This window comes from Uranotaenia lowii, chromosome 2 (assembly GCF_029784155.1).
Source record: "Uranotaenia lowii strain MFRU-FL chromosome 2, ASM2978415v1, whole genome shotgun sequence".
Classification (NCBI taxonomy): Eukaryota; Metazoa; Arthropoda; class Insecta; order Diptera; family Culicidae; genus Uranotaenia; species Uranotaenia lowii.
In genome coordinates this window covers 149,630,976-149,644,572 of record NC_073692.1, presented here as the reverse complement: position 1 = coordinate 149,644,572, position 13,597 = coordinate 149,630,976, and the positions used below count along the sequence as shown (strand labels likewise).

Genomic DNA, 13,597 nt, shown 5'->3' with positions numbered 1-13,597 from the left:
GCACCATAATAGGAAACTAACTTTCATCGATGGTTGATATCTTAAGTTTGCATAAAAATCTGGTGAACTTAACTTCTGCCGCACGTATCCGGGCAGGGTAAATCCGAGCTATTTAATTTAAAACCTGGAAAAATTCGGACAATCAATTTTCAAATTTTCAAACCCAAGAACTATTCATAAAAATCAAGGGAAAAAAATTACTGATGTTTTCCGCAGAAAAACACAACCAGATTTTGAATCGTATTTAAGTCTCTCAAAAAATCTTTTATGTTAATTTTAATAAATCTAGCTTGTAAAATTTCATTTTTGGGCAACAAAATTGAAAGTTATAATGGTGATATTCATTTTTTTTATTATGCGATAAAATGTGAATAAATCCGGAGATAAATTGTTTTTTATAAACAAAATTTGGGCGGCTTTCCCTATTTTTTTTAAATAAAATATCCCGACAAGTCCGGATAAATCTAGCCCGCCGAATTTTGCTTATGTGATTTGAGCTTACATTTTTTTTTTCTAAAAAATCCTTCAATTTTGAATGAAAATTCTAAAATTAATCCAATTTTCAAATGTAAAAGTAAAAGACTAAAGTTTTAAAATACAAATCGGGTTTATGCAAACTCGATTTTAATTAAATTTTTTCGTATGAAATTTGGCTCTTGAAAATACTGCAGTATTAAAAATGTTGAGCAATACGCCAAAACATATGGAATTCCCAGAAATTTCTTGAAAAGAAGATACATGTATTTTTATCATCAATTAATTTTCATTAAATATCAATATATGTGGAAGGATTTTTTTGCAAAATAAACTATAATTCTACTAAATTCTACTGTCATTTTCAGTTAAATTGTGCAAACGAACTGACTTTGGGTAAATTCTAAAATCGAAGTTACAATCAAAATTATCATCCTGCAATCTCTTGTAATTTGAATTCTTACCGAAATAGTCATCTTGATAATTTGATTTCGATTGTGAAACTCATTTACGAGCCAAATCTGAATTTAGAACTTAAATTAAAAATTTGAATTGTCAACATGTTTCAGAATTTCAATACTATTTCTTAAACGTCCCAAAAAAAGGGTTTCTGATTTAAGAAATATGAGCCAATAATTAAAATCAGTTTCGTAGCCGTTAATCATGAATTCACAATATAAATTGGGATGTTTTGGGTTTCAATGATTATTGTTTATTTCAAAAACGTATTCCTTATCCGACTTACAAATCCTAATAAGCAATTATATCGCTATTTTGAAGCTTTGATATGTTTGGATTTATGCATAGTTATATAGTTTATGAGCTAAGAATCTGAATATGAAATAAGATCTAAATTTTTAGAACTTCTATTTTTTTTTCATATTCGGAAAATATTTACTAAATGTAAAAAATGCGTTTGAGTTTCAATTTAAGAATCGAATTATGTTTGAAATGTAAATCCAAATTTACACGACGATTTAAAACACAGCTTTTTATTACATTTTTTTATGGTGACTCGAACCGGAAACAAGAAACCTAAACTGGATACCTAATCCGAATTTTGAAAACTCAAATCACAATTTATATTTTGATAGTAAGAAACCAGAATGAAATTTAGTAATACGCAAAGAGTTACTACCCATAAGTGAGAAAATTTTGAAAATCTGTAGCTGAATTCTGAATCTGAGATTCGTTTTTGAGGTTTTAAAGTCAGTTTTGAGTCAAGATTGTTATTATCGAATAACCTTACTCCATTCCTACGAGCATGACCATCACTATATGGGTATTGGTTGAAAGGGCTAAACTAGAAGAAGCCTAATTTATGCATTCCGAAGCTATTTTTATATTCAAAATGGAGGTTTTCGCTCATTTTCCGATAAAGTAAGCAAATTTGTGCAACACTGTGAAACGAGAAGAAAATTCTTTCTCAAAGTCTTCTATGCTGCAAAGTTTTTAAGCTGATTATATTATTTTATTATATCGAAAAGGAAACAAGTTACTTTAGATATCTTTATTCGTCGCTCTTAAGTTGCTTCAATTTATGGTCCTAAAAATATCTGCATGTTTAAGCTTGCCAGATTGCCCGGTTTTATCCGGGTTTGCCCGGATATTTGATGCAAAATTTCGAGAAAGTCCGTTATGGCCCGGTTGCCCGAATATCGTGAAAAAAGTCCGGATATTGCCTGGATTTTTCCACAATTTTCACAAAGAAACCAAAAAAAAAAATCAAAGTTTTTGAGTAAGTTTCAGCAAAATCGATTAACGGTATGGAAATTTTCAACGGTTGTTTCAAATAATTTCGCTGATTTACTTTTATAAACCTTTAAATATTTAAGTGTTCCAAAAAGTTTTTGGAAGTCTGCAATTACATTAATAAAATATAAATTCCTTTTTTTTGCATTTTTTCTTTGCTTTTATATTTAATAACACCTAAATTTTGCCCGGTTTTTGCCCGGATTTCATATTTGAAAAATTGAAATCCATGCCCGGATTTAGCCAGGTTTTTTTTTACAAAATGCCCGGAATTGCTAGGCCCGGATGGGAGTGGAAAAAATTCTGGCAACCTTTGCCGCAATGTTTGTACATACGAAGGCAAATATTCAAGAAAAAATTGGAAAAAATAAGTTTGAGGATGAAATTTTTGTATTTATTGTTGACATGATTTTTAATTTGAGCTAAAGCATATTCCATTCGAATGAAAATGTTGATGAATGATTTTTTTTTTCAAATAGTCGCAATTTTGCAACAAACTTTTCTGTTTTGGATCAGCTTTCTATGTAGTTTCACTATAACGATAAGCCGACACGATTTTTGGAAAAAGACTCTTTCATCACGTTACACATTTCCAATTATTTTAGCTATTAACATTTCAGTGCAGCTCTGAGCTACATATATCACAATCCACCACCTTGGATATTGCTTTTTTTAAATGAGAATAACAATTATTGATTCAGCAGAATAACATAATTTTTATATGAGTAACACAACTGTTTGAAGCCGTTGCTTGGAGTCTTATAGAAGTTATGGCCAATTGAATATAAAAAAATTGAAGCTGTTAATTTATTTACATACGATATGTGCTAACCTAACAAGAACTTTTTTGCCCGCAGACAAATCATATTTAAAAAATTTTGCCGCCAGCTGAAAATGTTGGACACCCATGCTCTACTACAGGCCTAATTTTATCAAAATCAATCAACGCGATCAAAAATTAAAGTAGTTTAAATATTAGGGTGGTTCCGAGGTAACATGCGATTTTAAGATAAAATTTTGCCGGATTCTAAATAGAATATACTTATTAACATAATCTCACGACTTTTTTAGATGAAAACATAAAACGTGACAAAGCTTCAGCCATTTTTGTGAAAAACCTTAATTATCCATATTTTAATAAAATAAATGTGTCTATCTACCTAATAATACAAAATATTCAAAACTCAATGAATTAAGAAATTGTGTGAAAGTTTCATGAAAAAATATCATTTTTGAGACAAACGGCAGGTTGTGAAAATTGAAAGTTTGTACGCTGCTCTGTGCGGTTTCATTCTTTTTTGAACACAACTGTTTAAGCTGGCTCATAAACACGAGACTTGGTTACACAGAAGAAAGAAAAAAATGATGACTTTTTACTACACGATGTTAAAATTTTCTAACACCAACCTGAAAGTTAAAATTTAATCACAAAAAGCCGATCTACGCAAGAATGTCCCATTTGACTTTTGGGTAATTTTTTCTGGAAACTGTTTTTTATGCGTAATTTTTCGAATAAAGACACACAAAAAAGTACTCTCAAGAAGAACAGGTAGTGGATAGCCATTGGATGCTTCTTTCATTGGGTGCACAGAATAATAGCGAAAAAACCCTGAAAACCTACCTGGAAGCTTACGAAACCTGGAGCAAGGAATCACCGGATCAGCTGGGGCCCTGGATTGGTGTCGGAACAAATCCTAAACGTGGTAAATGAACCTACAGGAACAAGGTATTTACGCACATTTTTAACTGCCACAAACCTGCATTTACACCGCACAGTCTTCGTCTATTGTTTCTGATCTTTCTCGCACAACAACTGTCAACTCGTGAGACGTGAGTAAGCTTCCCATCGTGACCGTCGCGACGCTTTTCCGTCATTGATGATTCGTGCGACCGGTGCTGCTGTTTCAAAAGTTTTTTCGTTTCGCTGATAAGTTGAGAAACAATACCGAAATGAGTTTGAATGATGACGATGATGATAATGCAATCATTTGCTACGCTTGCGGTTTAACTGAAAAAGATCCGCAACGTACCATCGAATGCGTGTCATGTAATCGCTTTGTGCACTTTAGGTGCAAGCAAATCCGCGGAAATGCTATAGCTCAAGCTAGGAAAAAACCGTTTTTCTGCTCAACCGCATGTTTCGAGCAAAATTCACTACTGAAAACGCGACAACAAGGCGATTTTAACCAAATATTCGAGGAATTACGCTCTATTGCGCAGTCTGTTCGGGAGTCGCGACAGGAATCGGCAGGCGTACGCATTGCACTCGATCAATCTAGACTGCAAATTGCGGAGCTACTCGAGACAAACAAACACATCGAAGCCTCTCAGGATTTTCTAGCGGAGAAATTCGATTCGCTCAACAAGGGATTCGAAGATCTGAAGCTAGAACTGGTGTCGCTGAGGTCCGAAAACCAGGAATTGCGGATGGAAATCATATCATGCAAGGAACAAAATAGCAATTTGTCCGGTCGTATTGATGGTCTTGAGTTAGAGCTTGACCGCATGAATCGCAAGGAGCTTTCACGCAACGCAATTGTTCTCGGCATACCAACCACGGAAAAGGAAAATCCCCGTTCTCTCATTCTTAAGGCTGCAGAAGCTGTTGGCTGTAATATTGAAGTAAAAGATGTAATAAGTGCCAGACGTCTAATTAGAAATAAAAATACAAACCAAACCCCCCCGTTATTGGTCATGTTTAGTTCTGAAGAAATTAAAAATAATTTATTCGAGAAAAAGCGTGCTCACGGTGTTCTTAGGACATCAGCTGTTGGAAATCTGTACAAAAACTCCTCTCAATCCGTTACCATGCGAGACGAGCTGACAGCCTTCGGGAAGGAGCTTCTCAAGGAAGCAAAGAAAATGCAAGACGATATGGGAATAAAGATGGGAATAGAGATGGGAATAAGCAGGAACTCGTTAAAATGATGGAATCCAAAAAGCGTATCCTCAACCTTTCCAACAATTCTTCGTTTGCAATGTCATCACCAAAGCGTGCTTATTTCATAAATAACTTCTGATCTGAGCCAATTAATAAAAATAAATAAAATATGAATTTCACACCCATAAATAAGTTTTATTATTCTATAGAAGAATTAATTAAAAGCAGTAATTGCATCCAACAAAATCCTTTCAAACTGAAAATTCTACAATTGAATGTAAGGGGAATAAACAATCCAACCAAATTCGACGAAATAAAGATAGCCCTTAACCAGTTAACCGAAGAAATACACGTTATTGTTTTGGGAGAAACATGGTTAAAACCAGATCGTACACAACAAGCTAATTTGCCTGGGTATAAAGCCTCCTTTTCGTGTCGCGATGATACCAATGGGGGTGGTTTGGTCGTCTACGTGAAAGATGGAATTGATTGGGATGAAATAGACAACCAACACTCTTGTGGATATCATCATATCCACGTCCGTCTAAAAACCAAAGAAGATACATTGAACATTCACGCTATCTATAGGCCACCTTCAACTAGCTTATCAAACTTTTTCGTTAACTTGGAATCAATAATATCTACCTCCAGCCCAAGTGCTTCATGTCTTATTGTAGGAGATATGAATATTCCAACAAATCAGACTTCGAATCCTGACACATTAGAGTATCTGGAGCTCTTGAATAGTTATAATTTCCAAGTAACTAATACCGAAATAACAAGACCCGTAAGCACCAACATCCTAGATCATGTAATATGTTCTGAAAAGATCCAACCCAAGATTTCAAACGACACAGTTTTCTCGGAGATTAGTTACCATTGCATTATTATTTCTACGGTCGGACTACGTAAAAATGTATTCACACGTAAACTACAAAAAGTTGTTGTCCATACCATAAAATTAAGCGAGGAGTTTGTTGAAAAAGCCCAAAATCTACTAGCCAACTCTGCTGAGGAGCTACTATCAAAGGTACTCTCTCTATACCAGGAACTTAAGGCAAAACATTCGAAGACTATCGAAGTGAGAGCTCGAATTAGAGGTGTATGTCCTTGGATGACTGTAGATGTTTGGAAGTGGATAAAAATCAAGGACTCCCTTCTAGTAAGATGTAAAAGAAATCCGTCCGATCTTAGCATTCAAAACTTATTAAAACACACATCTAAGAAACTAAACCAGTGCAAACTAAATGCAAAAAGAGATTATTACAGCAATATCTTCAAGAATGCTACCAGCAGAAATACGTGGAAATGTTTAAATTCCTTATCCGGAAACCGACCCGAAGAAAAAGATAAACTGAAACTAATGGTAAATGGAAATCTCACGAGTCACGAACAGACTGTTGCTGACACCTTCAACTACTTCTTTAGCAACATAGGGCCCCAGCTAGCTTCAACTATCAATAGCCAGAGAAATACAAATCTTTTCGAAACCTTAGCTCAACTTCGTAATTCGATTTTCCTGGAACCAGCTACACAGCAAGAAGTGATTATCAAAATCAAAGAACTCGATTCTAATACAAGCGTTGGTCCCGACGGAATACCGGCATACTTCATCAAAAACCATCATATTTTTTTCTCAAAATTGATGCGGGATGTGTTCAACGAAAGTCTTGTCACCGGTAGATTCCCTGATTGTCTAAAAATAGCCAAAGTTGTGCCAATACACAAAACAGGGTCTAAATTCGACGTAAACAACTATCGACCAATCTCAATTCTGCCCTCTTTAAGTAAAATTTTAGAACAAATGTTGGTTACAAGGATTTCAAACTTTTTTCAAAGGCAAAGCATTCTATACAACTGCAAGTATGGATTTAGATCGGGCTCGAGTACAACAACAGCTACTTACGAGCTTTTTAACGATGTTTACGGAGCTCTAGACCAGAAAAAACACGTAGGACTGCTTTTTCTTGATTTGAAAAAAGCTTTCGACACCATAGACTACGAGATCCTGCTTGAAAAGCTAGCCTATTATGGCATACGCGGCAGACCTTTGGAATTGTTAAGAAGTTTCCTTACTGGTAGAAGTCAGTTTGTATCCATCAACGGAATTCGAAGCAGTATTCAACCGTTGCAAGTTGGAGTACCACAGGGAAGTAATCTCGGACCACTACTCTTTCTTGTGTATGTAAACGACCTGCCCAAACTAAATATTACCGGAAAGCACGATTGTTTGCTGACGATACGTCGCTGTTCTACACTGCCAACGAAGTCTCAACAATTATCAACAGCATGCAGAATGACATGGTTGTATTAAGCAGATATTTTAATGAAAATCTTCTGTCTCTGAACCTGCGAAAATCGAAATACATGATATTATCAACACCCAGGGGTACTGATGAATCGCATGAGGAACTAGTAGTTGAATCCATACCAATAGAAAAAGTCAATCACTTTACATATCTTGGCCTAGATATCGATTGTTAGCTGAAATGGAACTACCACATAGAGAAACTGCAAAAACAAATCAGTGCATCGTGTGGTTTATTGTGGAAAATTAAGAGCTTTGTCCCACGAAAACAGATGACCTTACTGTACCAAGCGTTCATACAATCAAAATTACAGTACCAAGTATTCATTTGGGGCGCTGCAGCCGTTACGCGTCTTAAAAAACTGCAAGCGGCTCTGAACCGCTGCCTAAAAGCTGTCTATAGCCGGCATAGAATGTATCCTACGAGAAACTTGTACTCTGAAGCCGACAACTCCATATTCCCAATCCAGGCTCTTAGAGAGCTTCAATCTATCTCAATAATCCACTCCCATCTAAATGACCAGCATGTACACCACAACATGGTATATGAGCAACCCGACCACGTGTTCGAGCTCCGTAATTCAGCCACCCTCTCCTTAACCAGGCCGCACAGTGAAATGTCAAGGAAACCATTTCCATACTATAGCAAGAATCTATATAACGCAATACCAAGGATCCTCAGAGGAGAAAGAAATCCGCAAAAATTTAAAAAGATGCTGAAAATGTACATCAGAGATAAAATCGATTCCTACTTTAATTAAATCTTGATGTTAGAACATCCAATAGTTTAAAACTGTGAGCTGTAGACGTCAAGAGCTTCCTCAACAGAGATTCATTCATCTCGCTGGAAGCAAAATCAATTTTTACCTCCCTTCATCCGAAAGTGGCATTATAGCCGCAAACATTCCCACCTCATCGGTTTAATAGATGTCTTGTCTCTTATTTATCTCATTTCTGCCAAATACCGCCGCCCCCAACCACCGCCTCCAACAACCGCCACCACCGAATAAAATTCCAGCCATAACAAGTGATTTGAAAAATTCAAGTGTTCAAGTGAAACGAAATTATTGTACACAAATTATTGTAAAAAATTGAAAAAATTGAAAAAAAAAGAAAATAAATAGTGATGAGGAGGTTTTGCGCCCACTGGAGAAGGAACATGAAAAAAGTTCCACTCCCGCGGGCTTTTCCCTGCTCATGTATAAAAAAAAAAACTCTTTGTTCTGAACTTCAAAAAATTTCAATAAGTTTTGAACCAAAACGAAACATTTTAAACCTCAGGCTCTGAAAATTCAAACTAAAGGGTGTTCCATTATGTCTAAGAACGATTATGATATAAGCCTTCTCATTGTGGATTACGTTTAAACAGCTGATTTCTGCTGAGTGTTGTTGTTTAGAGTTTAACTTAAAACTATGTGTATCTTGAGCTCCACTTTTCATAGCTTTCATGAAAATGAGAAGTATTTCTTCGGAAAAGCGCAAAAATATCGTGCACAAATGGTGTACTGTCCTCAAAATTTTGCTAAGTCAGTTGGCGAAAATGGAGGAAGTAAGCACATGAGCAGTCTGAAATTCGTAGAAAAAACTGTGCGATCCCCTGGGTCGGTGGGCAAAACTTTGGACCGGAACTGACTACTGACACAATGAATACAGCTGTTAACGTCCTATTGCCTGAACAGCCGTATTGTATTTGAGAAAACATGTGAAACCAGCAGATTCTATCGAAAACCTCGTAAATGACTGGAAAAAAATCCCAAAATCTTCGCAAATCAGTTTGTGGTAAAGCAATGAGCAGTCTTTGATAAAAAATTCGATCATTAAACTACGATTGACTAGAATATATATTTTTAGATTTATTCACTGTAAAGAAGCCTTTAGAGAACATAAAAGTAAAAAAAATTGAAATGGTTCGGATGATTCCTGAATAAGCGGAAGGCATTTCAATGTTGTATGGAAATTTGTATGGAGGAATTTTTGTATATTAAATCCACCAGAAAATTCAAATAGGCTGAAAATTAAGTATGTCTTTAATTACACATGTTTATAGCATTTTTGAATTTAGTAAGGTCATTTTAAATGTGAAATCGAGCGTTGAATCTGAAAATATAATTCAAAAAATTCTCAATAGAAGAGATTTTGAGTTATGCTACAAATATGAAATTTTAGAAAAATAAAAAATGTACTTGTACTTAGATTGAAATATCTCAAACTGCATAACAGAAATTCAAAATTTCTTTTTTGCACATCAAAGGTGAACAAATTTACTACCGATTATCTCAACACCATTTTTGCGCATCATCAACAGTATATCAACAATACATCATAAATGACTTTATAATAGAAAAAATTATAAAACACGCATTTTTTGGAGAAAATTTTGTTTCAGCGAAAGTTTTAGACTCGATGGAAACATTTGAAAAATCTTTGTTTTTCTTTTCACCTTAAATGTGAATTCAAAACAAAGATTTCAAGTGGTTAATCGGTTGGAAATTGAAGAAGTTATGGTTGTTTTTCCATAACAGTAAATTTTTAATTTTTTTTTATTATTTAACGAACTGCAGTATACTAATCATAGTATAAGAAGAATTAAACATGGTAAATCTCATTTGCTGCAACACAAAATTATTTATCAGCTTATCAGAAGATCACATGTCAAATTTCAGAAAGAACTGACCATGGGGAGGGGATGCGTCTGTCTCAAACTTGAATAGGATTTTAAGGTTTTATGCTCAGAAGAAGCAAAAAATACTGGTTTTTCATTTTAAACTTTATTCTTCACTAGCTGATTGTTTTTTTTTGATATATTTTATTAAAGCCTAAGTCGAGACAAATATTTCACTCGAAGACTGCAACACGATTGGACTTGAAACAAAAAAGTTTTTTCGGTTCTAAGATTGTCCGAAAATTCTCGTATAAATCGCAATGCGTAAAAAGTACTCAATAATCACTAATATCAACAAAACTGTTGATGATGCGCAAAAATGGTGTTTAGATAATCGATAGCAAATTTGTTCACCTTAAATATGCAAAAAAGAGGTTTCGAATTACTGTTATGCAATCCAAGACATTTCAATCTAAGTACAAGTACTCTTTTTTCAAAATTTCATATTTGGAGCATAACTCAAAACTTTTCTACTGTTTTTTTTGAATTTCATTTTCAGATTCAGCGCCCGATTTCACATTAAAAATATAGGTGGGTCAATAAAGTTCACATTTTTTTTTTAAATTTTGTAAACTAGTGTTATTGGTTTGACTTATTTTTAAGCTTCAATTTTTCATGGAAAAAGTTATAACCATGGAACACCCTATAAACGGCTAAAAATTCGCCAACAGTACCTACTAAATATTTTAGACATAATTTTATTTTTGAATGTTTTTTTTTTCTGAACCTGTTGCTAAACTTACTACTGACTTTGTCCAAAGACATTTGAAGAGCTTCACGGAGCTTCACGCGAAAGGTAACAACACTTGTATGAATAAAAATCAAATGAAATTCAATACGTTCTTCCCCAAGCCAAATAAAAAAAAACTCATAAGTCTCCCCAAATTTGAAAAGGATTACCCGCCCCTTCAAGGGTAAAGTTTTTCGCTCTAACAAACTCAGAAACAGAAATATCGAATATTTATTACCCACCTACAACGGGTTTCATTTCCACTCCCTGCCAGTTTTCGGGGGGCGAAACGAATTGTCTCCGCCACCCGCTCGGGAAAGGTAAACGCAATAAAGTTGTTCACCCCGTTTGGCGGGAAAATTTACGTTTTCTTTCCTACTGCCTTCGCTTCCAAACTGGCAATCCACAAATGGCGCTTCGAGCTTTCGAGCTGTGAGTAACGACTCACGGTTTTTACATTCGTATATTTGTAGGTAACCAGTTTGGTACCTGAAGATCCACCAGAATGAAGTAACGAAGAAAAAAAATACAATCATACAATATTTATAACCGTGTTCATATCCAATGTCACGCATATCGCACTCGTGAGCCCTTCCTACTTATGTTACCTTCTATCGTGCCTTCCCTCATACCTACCTAGAAGGTGTGCTGTGAGTGCGGGCTGCATTAAGGATTTGTGCCTGTCAAAGTGATAAAACAAAACTTTGGAGTACCTTCACCTTGACAAGATCCTTTGCACTCGTTCTTTAGTTGTCCTCCATGCCGCCAGGTGGATGGCTGGTTTATATTGGATTAAGTGCGGCTTGGATCCAACTTGGAACAACAGCGACTCGGAAAAATTTGTTACCATATTTCCTCCTTCGCTATCCGGAGCATACATTTTGTGGGGTTTATTCACCGTCGATGAATGAACTTACCAGAAAAAGGTATCAACAGTACCTATATTCACGTTGAAGAAGGCTTTGACATTTTTGGAATTCAATTGATTATTCAGTTACCTTTACTTGGAGATTTAATTTTTAAGGATATCAAGTAGAGAGCCTCAACCTTTTGTCTAACATATTATGCATTTGAATTCACCATGTCGTTTTCCTATGACCTAGGGGAGGTAAGGACATAAAGAGCACCCGGGGCATAAAATATGCACTCCTCTTTTCGCAGTACGTATTCTCTTAAATCAATTTTCATGAGGATTAGTTCCGTATTTCCTACAGTATTAATTTTTCAACGAAAAAGAAATATTCTTGTCATTTTTACAGAAATATTTGAGAAAAACCAACTTGGTTCTCAAGTGACGAATATATTATTATTTTTGAGCACTGGAAAATAAGCTTTTATGATCGTTAAATCATCTTATTCTATAATGTACGCATTGCAACATGATGAACACATTGTTTCTCAATTTACACCATCATTAAATTTTTTATTTTTCACTATAATCTATTTGTTGCGGATGATTCGGAACTGAAGAAATTAATCTCGATAGCAGTACTGTTTTGTACGCTTCAAAGCTACAAATATAAGATTTATTAGCGACTTACGGAAATGGATTTAAACTTTAATATAACCTACATTTTGGTCTTTCTTGAAGTACTTCGAATCAACCCTATTTGAGCCCGTTAGCACAGACTATCTGTATCTATATAGTATGCAAAATATGTGGATTTAGTGTAAATACCTTTAAAGGATCTGTGACTACTCACTGTCAATATTTGATGGACTACTGGTCCTGCAGATCCAAGGAAAATCACGGAGCACCGTACTAGCGTTGTGACTTAACCTACATTGATGAGATAACGGTGATGTTATTCTAATACATTCCTCGAATTACCACCTATCTCGTTTATGATTATGTATATTCTTACCAAGTTGGATTTATTAACAACTAGCAGATTTTACCCGGCCTTGCTCGGGTTCACATAAAATATAAATCAAAATGAGTCGTTTGAATTTTCAAAACTTTGGAAAATATTCATCATTATAAGAAATTTGTTAGTCTTTCTAAAGTTTTTATTGCGGTTATTCACTGTGTTTATCGTTTTCACTGCGCTTATTTGTTTCATTTCGTCTTATTTTTTATCTTCAAATGGTAAAATTGTTATTTATTTTTCCCATCCCCCCTCTAAAAAAAATCTCTTACTTTTCATGATAGTTCCCTGTACAATGGTATATTAAAGTTTTATTTACTGAAAAATTTCTTCATAGACTTCTGAATCTTGTGGAATCATGTTAATATTTAACCCATTTTTCAAGTTTTCAGTTGTATGTTTGCCTTTACCGCTTTTTAATTTCACACTGTTTTATGAGTATTTGTTCTTAAATGTTGAAAGTTCCACTAATAGTTTTTGGAAGTTTTCGAAAACAAATCATCTTAACTGAAGATACTATTATAATGTTAAGAAAAAGGTTTTATTTGAGTTTTATTTCAAAGTTTCTATTCTTGTTAAATCCAATGTTAATTTTTTTAGATGTCATTTGTTTAAATTCGCAGTTCTAAATGGTTTTACAATAAGTGTTTTCAAAATTGGAAAGTAGAATTGAACACATTGATAACCAAAAATAACTCAAAAATTATAAATTGGTCAATGAATTTCAAATGTAAACCTACTACTAAAAATCTCAGATTTAATTATCTGATCGCTTTTCTAATTCCCCGTTAAAATTCCCCAACGGCTATCAAAGCGTTGAAATCGAAGCCTTCAACTTTTTACTATAAATCTTATTATTTTTTCTTTCTCCCTGAGGAATTTCAAAAATATAAAAATAGTTTGTTCTTAAAAGCTGGAATTT

General features: G+C 34.4%; 1 protein-coding gene across 2 annotated transcripts in view; it reads left to right on the top strand.

Annotated features, from left to right (window-relative positions):
* LOC129743960 (ubiquitin-conjugating enzyme E2Q-like protein CG4502) overlaps window positions 1-13,597 on the top strand; it is a 496,854-nt gene that overhangs the window by 67,211 nt on the left and 416,046 nt on the right. The gene's annotated exons all lie outside the window — the stretch shown is intronic.